This window comes from Podarcis cretensis, assembly GCF_951804945.1.
Source record: "Podarcis cretensis genome assembly, chromosome: 7".
NCBI classification, from domain to species: domain Eukaryota; kingdom Metazoa; phylum Chordata; class Lepidosauria; order Squamata; family Lacertidae; genus Podarcis; species Podarcis cretensis.
In genome coordinates this window covers 55,025,799-55,040,821 of record NC_137176.1, presented here as the reverse complement: position 1 = coordinate 55,040,821, position 15,023 = coordinate 55,025,799, and the positions used below count along the sequence as shown (strand labels likewise).

The following is a 15,023-nucleotide window of genomic DNA, read 5'->3' as shown; positions in this document are numbered from 1 at the left end:
CTCCAGCTATGTGAGGAAAACTGCAGAAATGCTATTGAGTTATATTTCACTATGCTCAGTGCTATTTTTCCAGAAAAAGAGGTGCCTGAACTCACTATGAACACCTCCCTCCTTCTCTAAGAATGGCAATGGCTGACAGGGCTAATGAGAAAAAAACAGTCACCTCCTGGTTCCATGCCTGAAAACAGCACACCAGGGCATGGGTAAAAATAGTAGAGTAGAATGGAGTCTATATCTCTGGTCATATAGAATGAGCAAGTCAGTAGGCAGAAACCATTTTATAGAACTGAAAAAGAGAAACCAACAAGGGGGTGGGGGTGGGAATCCTGCTTTTTTACTTCCAGGTGTAGAGTTAGCTTACTTTTTCAGCCAGCTCTGCAGCTGTTATATTTGGATCATATGGGATGGGTTCTCCAATATATGTCCTCAGTGTCACTGGAAATGGCCCATATCCGGGAAGGTAGAGAAGCCGTGTTTTCTCATAAAACCATCTTGTCAGCCCTATGTATGAACGGGAAAAGAGTCTGTAAGAAAGCGATCCCATATCAAATTTGAAATTAGTTGGCATTCTGAGTTTTTAGCAGTTCCAGTCAATCCATCCCAGAGAGGAAGCGTTAAATAGTATGAGTCCTTTGGAAAAGAAAAAGCAGCATATTCTGTCAGCTCTTCTCTGCTCTTTAAAAATCAAGGTCATAAGTTGTAAAATAGACTGCAGAATATGGTTTTTTTCCTGCTCAGTTCCCCTCCATGTTGGGGTTCCTACCACTGTTATAGATTATAGCTATCTTTTAAATCTAATAAAAAACTAAGCAAGGGCATGTTCACTCAGTCCTGAGACAGGCAGCACAACTTTTGCAGATCAGTGTACACTGAATAAACTCTACTAGAAAGTAGTAAAAAGATATTCTGTTTCTAAAAAAAAGTATATTATTATAAAATGTTTATTGCCTGAGAGCAGATTTCTTGATACTCACTTGACTTTCCAATGTTCCTGTATGCTTCGCAAATGTTTTGTGTAAATATAGGGATGATGGGCTAAAAGAATAAAATCAAAAATCAAAATCAAAAGGTAGCTGAGAACTGGAGAATTACTTCACCCCACCCGCTCCACCTTAATTTTGGTTAAGGACTAGGAATAATGCTCCGCATCTGGTATTGCAACGACAAGCCTGATGTAATTGACTTCAAATTGCACATGCTGTCCCCCAGATTTTCAAGAATTGAAGAGGAAAAAAGCTATTTTTCTTTTTACATTTAATTGATTTTAATAGCTTTAAAACAAAAAAGAGCAGTGATGGGAAATACAGATATCATTTGACCCCCAAACAGGGGATTTGCAATCCTCAACTACTTAGGATGCTAGATCAAGGATATCAACAGATTTGGATTGCCTTCAAGGATATCAACAGATTTGCATAGCTTTCAGGATTATCTAGGATAATCCTGAAGGCAATGCAAATTGCACAAAGATCACTCACCACTTTTGCCTCCAAAGCTATCCGAGCAAAACCTATGCGGTTACCCCAATCCCTTTAGGCTGCAGAGCTTTTGGATATAGTATATACACACAGAGAGAGAGATACACAAATGGCACAAAGGAGGCTTTGCTGGTGGAAAACAGCAGAGATTCATCCACAGATATATGGGTGGAGAGTATATGCTGCATTAATTAACCAGTGGAATACCTCCAAAGAGCACACTTTGGCCTCCCTCCCTCCCTCCCTCCCTTCCTTCCTTCCTTCCTTCCTTCCTTCCTTCCTTTCGTGACCTTTCTGTGGTGTCATCAGAGGAAGATGATGTGGGGGGAGTGGCAGTGGAGGGCCATGAACACTACAGCAAGGGTGCCACATGTGTTTGATTGCAGTGTCACATGGGGGCATAAAAGCTGTGCTTGATTGGCCATTAGCTCCCACCCCATCCCAGCTGCCACAGAGGATTTTGCACAGGTGGTTTGCTAGTGCAGATGCTCCCAAGCAGAATCCCATACTTTGCGTTGTTCTTTCCAGTAATGAATAGCCATCTTTACTAATGACTGAACTTTGCAAAACTCTTTGTACTTCAGGAAAACAACAACTTAGAGATGCAGTTTCCCAAACCTTGTCGTATTCTAGTATTAAAGTCAGCAGCAATTATTATATGAGAGCCTGCAGTTACAGCATAGAAAGCAGATGTCAAATTATCCAGATTCCTTCAGTTCTTAGATCCCTGAGGAAGAATGTAGACAAGTTGTACAAGAAAGCATGAAATTTCTGCATGGAAGCACAGGAATTGTCTTGCAATTACTAGAGTAGAAGAAGAAGAAGAAGAAGAAGAAGAAGAAGAAGAAGAAGAAGAAGCACTCTCATATCTGTTTTGAGGTCAGGTCAGGTTTTCCTACAATCTGTGATCAAGGGCCAAAAGACCCAGGTTGACATGCTGTATTGGAAACATTGCCTGATTCAAATATGATGCCTGAAACATTATTAGGAGAAGAGGTTGATGTTGTAAATGGCTAAAAGCAAGCCTGCAGTTTCCAACTTCCTTTCTTGTGAGGACACTTGCTGATATTTCATGTGTTGTTTTTCACCTATAATAATGATTTTATTGCATTAGCCATGCGGCCATAGCATAATATACATAGAAATAACAACATAAAATGGGGGTGGGGAGATAAAAGTGTATGTCGTCCTGGGCGAATACTTTGAGAAAATGGGGATAACAAAGGTAACGGGGGATTTAAAACATCGAGTGACAGAGAATACAAAAAACAGGTTCGATTGTGCGGCGTATCGACTACATCTGTGGTATTGAAGAAGGAGTTGGTGCCGCTTTCCTCTTCATCACACTAAGCAGGAAATTAGCTGTCATCTCGGTAATCCAGCAGTCAGAATCCTGCAGAAGAAGGGACACTATCCAAGGCTGGATTGGGAGATGAAGCTTGTTCACGAGAGGAGTTAGAAACCGAGATCTTTCATCTGTCCAGTTGGGACAGAAGAGCATTACATGTTCCATAGTCTCCAGAGCCGTGTCATTGCAGGAGCATGTTCTATTTGCGATGGGAACTCTGGAGTAACGACCCGACAGAACTGCTGTAGGAAAACAGTTGAGACGGGCACAGGTAAAGGCCCTTCGTTTAGCCTCCGAAGGAATTGTAAAGCAGTATAGAGGGATCCCTTCAGGGGGTGGAATTGCTAGGGCTAAGCCTGAACACGGCCCTCTTGCATGGGAAGCTGTGTTAGAGAAGTCAAGTTGCTGTAGCTTCTTTTTGATTAGAGGTAGGGCCGCCGGGCTAATACACTCTAAATTAAAAGCAGTTTTGCGGTTCAAATTGAGAAGAGAGCGGAATTTGAGATTAATTGTAGTTTTCCAAGGAGAATTATGAATATCTCTTAGGATCAGATTGGAGAAACCACCTCTAATTCGAGCATCCGATGGTAGTAGGTGGGAGCTGTAGGAAATGGCTCGACTCCATGCTCGTTTTATAATTGAGGGCTGGGCGAACTCAAGTCGTAGGGTTGCAGCTGAGACACATCTTGGGACGCCGGAAAGAGAACTCAGAAACATGTGAAGTGGGCGATCCAAGTTACCTGATATTGCTGTAGTCCATACTTCGCAGCCATATAATAGTTTAGGGACAACTTTGGCATTAAACATTTGAATTGCTGCTGGAAGGTGTTTTTTTTTTATAATATTTATTAAATTTTAGTTTAACAATAAAATACATAGGTAATAACACAATCTTTTCCAAAATCCACATTATGCCATAGCATAATATACATAGAAATAACAACATAAAATGGGGGTGGGGAGATAAAAGTGTATGTCGTCCTGGGCGAATACTTTGAGAAAATGGGGATAACAAAGGTAACGGGGGATTTAAAACATCGAGTGACAGAGAATACAAAAAACAGGTTCGATTGTGCGGCGTATCGACTACATCTGTGGTATTGAAGAAGGAGTTGGTGCCGCTTTCCTCTTCATCACACTAAGCAGGAAATTAGCTGTCATCTCGGTAATCCAGCAGTCAGAATCCTGCAGAAGAAGGGACACTATCCAAGGCTGGATTGGGAGATGAAGCTTGTTCACGAGAGGAGTTAGAAACCGAGATCTTTCATCTGTCCAGTTGGGACAGAAGAGCATTACATGTTCCATAGTCTCCAGAGCCGTGTCATTGCAGGAGCATGTTCTATTTGCGATGGGAACTCTGGAGTAACGACCCGACAGAACTGCTGTAGGAAAACAGTTGAGACGGGCACAGGTAAAGGCCCTTCGTTTAGCCTCCGAAGGAATTGTAAAGCAGTATAGAGGGATCCCTTCAGGGGGTGGAATTGCTAGGGCTAAGCCTGAACACGGCCCTCTTGCATGGGAAGCTGTGTTAGAGAAGTCAAGTTGCTGTAGCTTCTTTTTGATTAGAGGTAGGGCCGCCGGGCTAATACACTCTAAATTAAAAGCAGTTTTGCGGTTCAAATTGAGAAGAGAGCGGAATTTGAGATTAATTGTAGTTTTCCAAGGAGAATTATGAATATCTCTTAGGATCAGATTGGAGAAACCACCTCTAATTCGAGCATCCGATGGTAGTAGGTGGGAGCTGTAGGAAATGGCTCGACTCCATGCTCGTTTTATAATTGAGGGCTGGGCGAACTCAAGTCGTAGGGTTGCAGCTGAGACACATCTTGGGACGCCGGAAAGAGAACTCAGAAACATGTGAAGTGGGCGATCCAAGTTACCTGATATTGCTGTAGTCCATACTTCGCAGCCATATAATAGTTTAGGGACAACTTTGGCATTAAACATTTGAATTGCTGCTGGAAGGTGTTTTTTTTTTTATAATATTTATTAAATTTTAGTTTAACAATAAAATACATAGGTAATAACACAATCTTTTCCAAAATCCACTTTTCATATTCATCTTTGGACTTCCTCACAACCCTTGTTCCTGCTTTCTAAGCTCATAAATTTTACCAGCAAATTATTAACTTGGTTTAATTCATATAATATAATTTTTCAATATTAATATCTCAAATTTTAAAATTTAACATACTCTTATTGACACTTAATTATAAAATGTTACTTATCCAAAATTTATCTTTTCATCTTCCAATTAAGTTTAAATTTGTATTCTTTATAACTAGTTTGTTGAAGCCATGTTTTTGCTAATCTTACATCTTTCTTAACAATCATACAATTTACAATATTTTTGTAGATAGTCCTTAAATTTCTTCCAATCTTCCTCCACCGCTGCTGGAAGGTGTTTGCCGCCCTTCTGGTGATAAAATCGGACAATGGCATTAGAGGTCGTGGTTGCAGCAAGAGAGGCAGATTGTAGATGGGTGGTCCAGGAGAGATTATAAGTAAATATTAAGCCTAGATATTTAAAGGCTTTTACCTTTTCTAAGTAGCCACCTGTGATCTTAAGCGGCTCCAGCTTGAGTTTGCGGGAACGAGTGAAGTGGAGAACTTTCGATTTTTTATAATTAATATTAAGAGCTTCCGCCTTACAATAGGCGATAAATGCATTAACTGCATTTGCTAGGTCCGCAGCTGTTCTGGATAAGATGACGGCATCATCCGCATAGAAAAGGGAAGCAATGGGGTGGCCTGCTAAGTGAGGAGGGTACTTAGTTGCTAGTTTCAAAGGGGAAAGGGCATCATGAAGATAAAGATTAAACAGTAAAGGGGCCAAGAGACAACCTTGTCGGACGCCCCTGGCCGTTGGGAATGGAGTGGTAAGGTAGCCGTTGGGACCAATTCGAACGCGAGCTGTGGTGTTTGAATAAAGGGAAATAATTAGGGAAAGGAGGTGCGGATCAATTCCCAAATGGGCAAGTTTGGACCATAATCTCTGCCTAGGAATGGAATCAAAGGCGGCCTCCAGGTCCATGAAAGCGGCAAACAGGTGGCCTTGCCTTGGTGCAGTGTATTTACTGGCAAGGTGATAAAGAGTTAGACAGTGGTCCATGGTTGCTGCTGACTTCCGGAAGCCAATCTGTTCTGGCGGTAGAATGTTTCTCTCATGGACCCATGAAAGAAGTTCTTCCAGTAAGACAGTGGCAAATATTTTCCCCGGAATAGATAGTAAGCTGATGGGGCGATAGTTCCTAGGGATGTTTGGCTGGCCGCCTTTGAAAATCGGAACTATTGTAGCTTCTCTCCAGGAGTCGGGGATGTCTAAGGCGGAGGAGATAGCGGTGAATACAGGAGTCAGCTGTTCACTCCACCAAAGAGGATCAGTCAGGAAAAGGTCCAACGGGACCATGTCTGGGCCGGGGGCCTTATTCCTACGCATGGACATTATGATGTTGAAGATGCGGGTTGAGGTAAAATTTACTGAGGAGGTGGAACTAAGAGAACAGGAACAGAGGTCCAACGGGGATTGAAGGTGATCTGTAAGATGATTTGGAGAAGCGAAACTGGCTGAATAATAAGCAATCCATTCGTCAGCGGAAATCAGGATAGCTGAATTGAGTGGTGCCGAAGGCCTAACTAAGCACCAAAAGGAGCGGGAGTCATGCCTCTCTACAGCTGAACGAAGAGTGGACCAAGCCTCAAGGATGTGTTGCTGTTTTTTGCAATGAATCATGTTTCTGTATGTCCTTTTAGTAACTAGAAGCTCTGCACGGGTTTGGGGGTCATTGGAAAATTATTTGGAGAAGAGTTTGATGTTGTAAATGGCTAAAAGCAAGCCTGCAGTTTCCAACTTCCTTTCTTGTGAGGACACTTGCTGATATTTCATGTGTTGTTTTTCACCTACTTGCCTGATACACTGTTTTATATTTTATAGCATTGTTTTATATCTTATAGCTTTATTTTATATCATATTTCACATATTTTAAGAAAAAAAGCATGAGTTAAATTTAATAACTTACCTGGAAACCGATATATGGCACGATCACATATTGAAAAACTCTCTCTCCCTGTCTCCTTGAAAAGTCTAGCGATAAGGAAGAAATAGTCAATAGTACAAACTGCGTGATAATAGATAATAAGCACTGGTCCTTTAGGGAGATGTTCCATGCCAAAAACTTCATAACCTGGAAATGATATAAAATGCAATAAATAAATGTTATTTTGTTGAAAAATAAATGGAATATTGCAATCTTTTATTGGAAGAAAACACTGTGGTTCAGAAAACTGAAATTTAAGATCGGTTAAAAAGCTCTCCTATATGTTGCAGCATTCTGGATACTAGGTTGTCATCCACATGGGCCAGAACTTTCTCTGTTGTGCTGACATAATAAATGATATTTCTCGTCTGTTGGAATCTTCGTTCCTTGCTTAATTTTGGGCGCAGGTGGGGGAAAAATTGCCTAGTCTTTGAGTGCGCTAAAACTGTGACTTGCTGTTTCAATCTCCTTGAAATTTCCATCAGGGCCATCTTAAGCATATGCGGTGTCGGGGTGCAAAAATCCACCAGGCACCCCTAGGTTGCCCAGAGTTGTCGAACGTTTCTTAACGGGGGACCCCAAAGTTGTTGACTTTTTTTAAGGAGATAGTTGTTTACATTTAGAATGGTTGCAGATGCAGTGACTCACAGTTCCAACTAACAGGGGTTCCAGCGCCCAACGCACAGGGGTGTACGAAGGTGGGTGTGGGTTCCATGCTAGGGGGGAACAAAATGTTCGGTGACACAGTTTCTGTGCTGTCCACCTGCTGCCTCCACACACCTCGCTGCATGGTGGCTAACTGTTTCGGCTGGGATCCATGCGCTCTTATTTGTCGGGACTTGTTGCTGCCATCGGTGCTGTTGGTGTGTGGCGGATCCCATCCAGAGATGTTCCTCTCCTGCCGCTAGCATTCCCCGTTGTTCTGTGCTGGCACATCACGCTGAGCGGTGCTGGGAGAGTGTGACGACAGCGGAAAAGCCAGCAAAGGAACCCACAGCTCGGCACATGCAACAGGATGCATCGTACCACACCCACAACATTACATGGTGCTCCGGGCATGGCACTGAAACAGTTAGCTGCCATGCAGCTGGGGCAAGAGCCGACAGGCTCTTCTGCTGCGGGCAGGTTGGTGCGAGTTTGGGATCGAGCGTTGGAGTCCGGGGAAGAGCCGCCTGCAGAAGACGAACTCTGACGGGCTGTCGGCAGCTCTTCCTTAGACTCCAACGCTCAGCCCTGGACTCTCAGCCTGGCACCCCTGTGAGCCCAGCGCCCGGGTGCCGTGCACCCCTAGCGCCAATGGTTAAGATGCCCCTGACTTTCATACGGGTTATAATACTATATTTTCCTGAGCCTTTTTTATTTGAAAACAGTATTACCCTTCCTTGCAGAGTGTTGCACATTCTTTCCCCATCCCTAAGAGCTCTAATTTCAGGCATCTTCAGGCCATTCTCTGAATCACTTTATACAATGTGAGAAAACAGTTTCCCAGACAGATGCACCCTTGACCATGTCCTAAGTAGCCAGAGGGTTTCATCCTTATGACCCAAGCTTGGTTTTAGTAATGTGTGCTGACAAATTCCATGGTTTGTGTCCAGAGTTTATGCTTCAGGGTTACCTAGTGATGCTCAAGAAAATTGCACCCTCAAAGTCTCACTACACGATGATATACTCATTAAATTCGCTGTGTACCCACCACACAGTTAAAACTGTAATGGTAACTATTGTTCCAGGGCCTCAAGTCTGAAATTCTGATGCTCAGTCCTATGAAAGTATAGTAGCTGAATTATTGGTATGAAAGAAACATTTACTCACCATGCCATATCTTTCCAAATATATCTAAAACTTGAGCCGTAACTTGCTTTGGCTTTTTCCAACATTTGGTATCAAAATCAGTTTCTTGCTGGTTATTCCTCTTCTTGTAGACATATAGCAAAAATGAGATTGCACAGACAAACAAATATGTCATTATAACGATTGAACAAGGCAAAATCAGAAGCATACGCAACCACCAACAATAAGCCCCTAAGCTCAGGTATTCTTCCAAGTAAGAAAAACTAATCCAGTTTCCCAGCATTTGAGTAAAGCAGCTCATGGTTTCCTGATATGAAGCCCCACGTGTATGCCGAGGAAGGAAAGAAATCCAGTTAAATCTTCTTTGGTTTTGATGGTATTTTCAACGACCGTTTACCTGGAAAACAGAAAATGCCGTATATCAGTTTGAATTGCCATTCCAGAAGCATTCATGATTACATGAATTCTCCTGCTATTTAATATTTTCCCAGTTTCCCCCACTGTAACTTGCCCAGTAGATACAAGTAGATACAAAATGCCAAGTGTATGACTCCATTTTTTTCTTGTAAAGCAAGGTGGTTTCAGTCCACTGCTGAAGTATTAAGGAAAGTGAGAAAGGGTCACTTCTCTTTGTCAGCAGAAATGGTTCCCCGCCTCCTAAAAGTGCAGCTGCATGCATCTTGTGACTGTCTTCTTTGTGTTGCTGGGCAAACTAACACATACCCCAGGATAGATAAAGAACTCAAGTTTCAGCATTCACTGTTGTGGGGCATTGGAGACATGGATACTGTTGGAATGATCTGGGGAAAATGTGAAGAGCTTATCTGATGGAAGTTAGACACATTGCAAGACGTCTACACAGAGGGAACTCTGGCAGTTGCAGGACTTTTTTGAGCAAGTGGACTTTGCACTTTCTGTGTGCACTTTTCCTCAGCAAAAACTTTATACGTTGAAACGCTCTCTGGGCTCAGAGAGTGAAGACTTCTTGTAGCAGAGACAGTGTGTGTCTTTGTGTCCCCAAAGTAAAAGTGATCTCTGCTACACAGTTGTTTTTTGTACTGAGGCTATCCACTTGACTCAAATTATATGGAGCGAACACAACACCGAACAAGAGGGAGGGTGGGGGAAATAGTGAGCTGATGGGTGGCAGCATTTTGGAATTCACTGCAAAGTGCCTCTTTCTGGGGATGTGAAGTGGAATAGCAGCACTGCTGCCAGATAAGAACAGATGCCGATGGCCAAACCCTGTTTTCACTGCCTCTAGAACTTCTTTCCGGTTGGGTTATTGGGGACCATGCCACAATACACAGCCATTGCATTTTTGTTTACAAATTACTAAGTCATCTGAAAACAGACCCTTACATAGTTGAATTGCATATTTTTTATTTTACTCTCTCTTCACTACATCTTTCAACAGAAAAGTATGGGAAAAGAGACGCCGTGGCCATTTCTAATCATACATAAGTATGGAGTCACACCTACAAGAACATTTATAATGTACAATAACATATTGGGTCACAGAAAACCAGTTCTTGACTAAGGAATAAAGGTAGGAATTGTACTCGCAACACTCTGTCTGCGATTCAGTCATAGACTCATTAAGAACAAATATCCATGGCTTGTAAAAGCCAAACAGAACCAGAAAACATAAAAGCACATGTATCTTATCTTCACAAGTCACTTCATGAATCACTTGAATAAGAGTTAAAGCTGATTAAAACTCATTAAAACCACTTTGTTGTTTAGTCGTGTCTGACTCTTTGTGACCCCATGGACCACAGGAAGCCAGGCCCTCCTGTCTTCTAAAAGGCAGATAAAAACCACAGGCTTTCCAGAGTGAGATGTTGCCTTGCAAGCTGTTGAGTCCCTTCCAGGCATTGTTCTACTTCATTGCCTGACACTCCTGAGAATATGAGGGAGCCCTGTTTGCTTTAGTGTTGAGGAAGGCACTTGAGAGTGTTGAGGATGACACTTGAGAGCCAACCTGTCAAGTGCCTACCTTAATTCCCAATTCTATAGCAAGACTTCGACAGAAGTATTCAGGAATCCACCAGATACCATAAGTCTCTGGGAACAGACCACCTTAATAGACCCCCCAGCCTTATAGAAGGGCACTGCATCATCACTCCGAATTTCACCATCGAATTATCCTTCTCAGACAATGGGCTCAGCATAAACTTCCCTTACCTCTCTCGTCCTGACCTAGCCACTGTGATCCACGCGACGGTCACCTCCAGACTGGATTATTGTAACTCGCTCTACGTGGGGCTGCCCTTGAGACTGACCCAGAAACTCCAGCGGGTGCAGAATGCTGCAATGAGACTCCTTACGGAGTCTTCGCTGCAAGATCACATTCACCCGGTGCTATACCAGCTGCACTGGCTCCCGGTGGAGTACAGGATCAGGTTTAAGTTGCTGGTTTTAACCTTTAAAGCCCTATACGGCCTAGGACCCTCGTACCTACGGGACCGCCTCTCCTGGTATGCCCCACAGAGAAACTTACGGTCTTCAAATAAAACATCTTGAAGGTCCTAGGCCACAGAGAAGTTAGGCTGGCCTCAACTAGAGCCAGGGCATTTTCGGCTGTGGCTCCGACCTGGTGGAAACTAGGGCCCTGCAGGACTTGATAACTTTCCGCAGGGCCTGCAAGACAGAGCTGTTCCGCCAGGTCTTTGGCCAGGGCACAGCCTGACTCCCTCCCTTGGTAATCTTCGCCGAGCTCTGGCCCAATGGTGGCCAGTGGCTTGAATTTAATTAATTTTATAATGAATGATTTTAGAGTGTTGTTTGTGCTGTACTTTTGTACTGTTTTATTGTTGTTAGCCGCCCTGAGCCCGGCTTCGGCTGGGGAGGGCAGGATATAAATAAAATTTATTATTATTATTATTATTACGAATGGATTTCTGCCTAACCATTCCCTTGGAGAGGCCTGAACTAGGGTATGTTCTGTCTTATGTGTTGGGCCTTTAATTTACTGAGATGGTCTCATGGTTGCCATGGAGACCAGGACCTAGAGGTTTTATGGTCAAGAGCCATGTGTTGTAGCATTTCTGGTCTGTGAACAGATAATGTAGGAGGATAGAGACTGCTCTATAAAAAGAGGTGATAAAGAAGAAAATACAGTTATAAAAGGGGAAATCAGTGAAATTTATAAAATATAAGTAGAAAAGGGGGATCAAGAATGCAAGGCTTGGGTCTCCCCCCCGCCCCACGAGATGACTCTGGCCGTTAATTATTTAAGATTTACTGGTTCAACAAAAGCCCCGGTTGGAGCTCCACTAATTTCAGTCTTGAAAATGGAGCTCCACTAATTTCAGTCTACGTTGAAAAGGCTGTCCATAAGAATAAAATAAAATTATTATAAATTTTTTAGAGATGGTATTTAACACCAGTCAGATTAAATCAAATAAACGAGAAATATTCGGTGTTATGTTGGAGGGGATGCCAGGAAACGGCATTATGTTCAAATGGGGTCGGGGTGTAAATATGTGCAATTTTTTTTGGCAAAGTATGTTTAAAGAGATCACAGAAATCACTGGGTTAAAGCTGATCAAAAGTTCAGAGGTAGCATTATTATCAATTTACAATGGGGTGGAAGGGGTATGTCATTTATCCTTCTCTTAGTCCCTCCAGATGCCATGACAGAGGGGGGGCTACTCTTTACCACCCTGGTGTAGATCCTATATTTGGACATATATATTTGGACATATATATTTGGACATATATATATATATATATATATATATATATATATATATTTGTCCAAATATATATATATTATATATATTATATATATATAATATATATTATATATATATTATATATTATATATATTATATATATGTTTGTCCAAATATATATAAAATTGCCCAAATTGGTCTGATTTCTTTTTACTTTATAGAGAAATTGCTGCTTTATTGGTGGCACTTGAGGCGTTTTGCTGAGAGGTCTTGATTGCACAGTGTCTCTGCGTTCAATATTGGAGCTTCTGTGGCTCCCTTCAGAGCTTTGGAGACTCCTAGGGAGCGTTCTCCGACACCACTGGACCCTTCGGAACCAGAATTTCCCTTGTGGGCTTTTTTAGAGAAGGTGCTTTGCCCAAGCTCTCTTCCTGCCTATTTGCAGCAATCGGGTCACTCAGGGCGACCAATCCCCATCATCCACCATAGCCTGCAGCAGTCCACAACAATACATTGCATTTTTAAATATAATTTTTTAAATTAATTTTTCATTAATAACAATCCAATATAGACCACATTAATACAATACCAAATCATAATTCAATTTAAAAAGCCAATTGTCAGATTTCAAATTAAACATTTCGGTTGAGTTCCCATGTTCTGATTTTAGGAGATTTTTTAGGAGATGTTGATTCCTTTTTGCTGCTTCAATCCAGTTTAACCCAAATAATACAATTCCTATGTTGATCCTTTATTTTATCAGCCACTGATGTGTTGACTTTCATTCGTATTTAACTGTTCCATATCCTTTAATCTGCAAGAGGAGTTTATATCTGGTAACTTTCTGTGTGGAATGTTTTTTTTAAAAAAATGTTCAACTTTCCTTTCTTGTTGCAATCAGTCATTTCCAGCATTTCCCCCTTGCTCCAAGGACTCAATTTTACTGCGTAGTGACCTTTCACCACCTTGCTTTTCTCAAAACCAAAAGTGGTCTGGCATCTGGCCATTAATCTGGGCAGACTTCCAGCATTTTCTTTCAATACTTTCCCATCTGATAACAAGCTGATATCTCATCAACACCATAATAAATCAAGGGTATTGCCACAGAACATCCCATATAATAGGGTGCCATATTATAAAAAAAGCATGGTGAATACATAAAGAGAAAACAAAGGCTTCTCTCTACCACATACCAATCCAATTACGATTAAAATCTTCTCCAGATCAAGACCTTGGCACTCAGTGGCTGATTCATTCAGCAGCAGGTTAACTTGTCTCCTTCTTCCAGAACATGCCTGCTTCTCAAGTCTGAATTCGGATATATCTTAAAAAACAGAAGAATCTCTGCGCATGGTGACCACGTTGGAGAGTTTCCAATGCATGCAGTGCATTCCGTAGGAGTGGGAGGCAGCTACTGGGCGATCTGCGAGTGAGAGCGCTCCCCCCGACCTGGGGGGTGGGGGGTTGGAATGGAATTACTCTCAAATTATCCTTAATCGGCTGCATGCTATGGTGAGAACCATTGTTCACCATGGCGGCAAAAAATGGAAGCCCGCAATCTATTCATAACAATACATTTCAAACAAAATCAAGTTACACTACACCTTTATCCGCTGCCGTAATACCACAGAACAATCCATCCAATTCTCAATCTCTTATCAATGCCAAGAAATCTCTCCCTCTCTGCTCACTTTCACAAAATGTTTGAGAATTCACTGTCCCAAGGGAGGGAAGTAACTCATGGCTCTTGATCATAAACCCTATAGGTCCTGGGGCAGCTCAGGAATCATGGCTTCTGTGGCAACCATGAGACTGTCTCAGTAAATTAGAGGCCCATTAGGCAGGGTATGGATGCGGGTGGCGCTGTGGGTTAAACCACAGAGCCTAGGACTTGCCGATCAGAAGGTCGGTGGTTCGAATCCCCATGACAGCGTGAGCTCCCGTTGCCTTGTCCCTCCTCCTGCCAACCCAGCAGTTCGAAAGCACTTCAAAGTGCAAGTAGATAAATAGGTACCGTACCAGCGGGAAGGTAAACGGCATTTCCGTGTGCTGCTCTGGTTCATCAGAAGCGGCTTAGTCATGCTGGCCACCCGGCTCCCTCGGCCAATAAAGAAAGATGAGCGCCGCAACCCCAGAGTCGGCCACGACTGGACCTAATGGTCAGGGGTCCCTTTACCTTTACCTAGGCAGGGCATACCCTGGTTCAGGTTTCTGCAAGGGAGTGGGAAGGCAGAACAGAAATGCATCGATAGCGGGGTTTGTGCTGAGCCCATTGTCAGATAGATCATTTCCTGGTGACATTTGGAGTGATGATGCAGCGCCCCTTTATAAATCCTCATAAAACCTGAGAAGTTCAGATCAGAAGAATCTTTATTTGCATCAGCTATTAGCTATAGGAATACAATAAAATAAAATGTACTGAAGAAAAAGGAAAAAACTTAACTATACAAAATACATTTTGGAGGTTTAGATCAATAATCAAATAATAGATCTTATTCTAATTGTCCCCTCTAAAAACCTTGCAGATTTTGCTGCCACCTGGTCATCTTGATCTGCTGGAAGAAAGGACACAGTAGCAATGGTTGAGCAACCCAGCATGGACAATAGAAGAGGGGTAATACCCTCACTCCTCATATCTTTATAAAGAGTGCAACCAGAAGCTCATGAGCCACTGACTCAATACTGCAAT

The 15,023-nt window shown here is 42.4% G+C and overlaps 1 protein-coding gene and 1 pseudogene across 2 annotated transcripts in view; one reads left to right on the top strand and one right to left on the bottom strand.

Moving 5' to 3' along the window:
- The window catches only part of LOC307219868 (DGAT1/2-independent enzyme synthesizing storage lipids-like), a 142,966-nt gene that overhangs the window by 11,272 nt on the left and 116,671 nt on the right, over positions 1-15,023 (top strand). The window lies entirely within an intron of this gene.
- LOC307219877 (DGAT1/2-independent enzyme synthesizing storage lipids-like) overlaps positions 1-15,023 on the bottom strand; it is a 40,122-nt pseudogene that overhangs the window by 741 nt on the left and 24,358 nt on the right. The window lies entirely within an intron of this gene.